We start from the raw sequence: 1,658 nt of genomic DNA on the forward strand, positions 1-1,658 counted from the left end.
CCCCGCAGGTGACAAAACCTCTCCCCATAGCACATCCCTAGTTTCGCCAGTCCTACTGCTCCGACCCTTCTCAGGGAAACGGAAACGGAAACATCCCAACAACTGCAGCATGGGCAGACGTCTCTACGGAATCCGACGAAGCTGGAGAGTCTGTAATTCAGTCAGGTTTGAGTCTCTGAGTTGCTGAAGAGAGATTCTCCTAAAAGAGGTATATTGGGTCTGAGGCCAGAAAAATGTGAGCTAGAATAGAGATCATGGCGCACAAGAGAACATGAGAGGCCAAATGATACTATACTAAGAAAATCAAGAGAAGTTCAGGTTCAATGTGTTATCCAGGCTTTTAAAACTCTGATTTACGCCTCTAAACTATATGGTACGTGTTGCGTGAAAACAATGTAGGTTCAATTATTTTCTAAATCAACCTTTTTAAGTTAGCCTATGATTTACTTTTATAAATTATGAATGCATTAACTATTATTTCTAATTTTTTAACCATTTATTGGGAGCTCTTATAAAAATCCATACATCCATTGTGTCAAGCACATTTGAACATATGTTGCCATCATCCTTTTTTAAAACATTTTCTTTCTACTTATTTCTAATTGTAATAAGAAGAAAGTTGTGGATCAATTTAAATTCACTTGAACATTTAGACACCCTCCCAGGATCCTGGTCCCACACTGACTCAAGCTTCTTTTTTATCTCAATCCCCAAATATAGAAAGCCTTATTTTTTTATTTGGTCTTCTAGACTTTATAATGTACAGTGAGACAACAATATAACCTACAATACTCTATGCATCTCCCATCTATTCTACATGCCAAGTGACTAGGTTAAAAAATGGGTTGGTTCACAAATGTGAGAGACGTGCCATTATTTAGCTGTAGCACACACTTCTTTTTTTTTTCCAAGGCCACAGGAGACTTTATTGAACACACCAAGGTTGCACACAGCTCTACAAAACCAACCACTGCTTTCTGCACAAACATACAGGGGTTAGGGAAGCCCTTCAGTTGCCTGGGGGAGGGGGTGGGAGGCTCCCAGGGCCATCGGAGGCATGGGAGTCGGGGGATGTACCCCAGGGTTTGAGGGGTGCACTCCAGGAGGCTGTGGGTGAACCCCAGGAGGCTGTGGGTGAACCCCTGGAGCCTGAGGGTGCACCCCTGGTGCCTGGGGGTGCACACACTTCTTTTAATGGAGTCTTCACTGATCAATCTTTGACCTTGATGTTTATATGAAATGCAGACTGATTCTACCACATTCCCTGACTGTATCGTCCCTTTAAATAAAGAGATTCTTATATAAAGAGATTCTCATCTATTAAAATGAATTTTTCAACCTCTAGTTGGTCCATCCTATAAAGGTTCTACAATTATTGAGGAAATCTCTTTCATTGAAAGTTTTACGCATATTTTCCAATTCGTTATGAAATTTGATTTGCTATTTTTCGTGAACTATACACACTGTAGGCGCTCTGGTGTCATAGGGGGATCGTTGTTCAAGCCCACCAGTTGATCCAGGGAAGAAAATTGAGGTTGTCTGCTCACATAAAGTTTTAAAGCTTCAGAAAACCACAGGGGCAATTTTACTTTGTCCTCTAGGTTTTCTATGAGCCAGAATCAACTTGGTAGCACTGTTTAGTTTATGGCGTATACATT

General features: G+C 41.0%; 1 protein-coding gene across 1 annotated transcript in view; it reads right to left on the reverse strand.

Moving 5' to 3' along the window:
• The window catches only part of NRG3 (neuregulin 3), a 1,269,559-nt gene that overhangs the window by 393,470 nt on the left and 874,431 nt on the right, over nt 1-1,658 (reverse strand). The gene's annotated exons all lie outside the window — the stretch shown is intronic.

The sequence above is a fragment of the Echinops telfairi genome, unplaced genomic scaffold, assembly GCF_000313985.2.
Source record: "Echinops telfairi isolate 266 unplaced genomic scaffold, ASM31398v2 ScPeMD7_2010;HRSCAF=2546, whole genome shotgun sequence".
Lineage (NCBI taxonomy): Eukaryota > Metazoa > Chordata > Mammalia > Afrosoricida > Tenrecidae > Echinops > Echinops telfairi.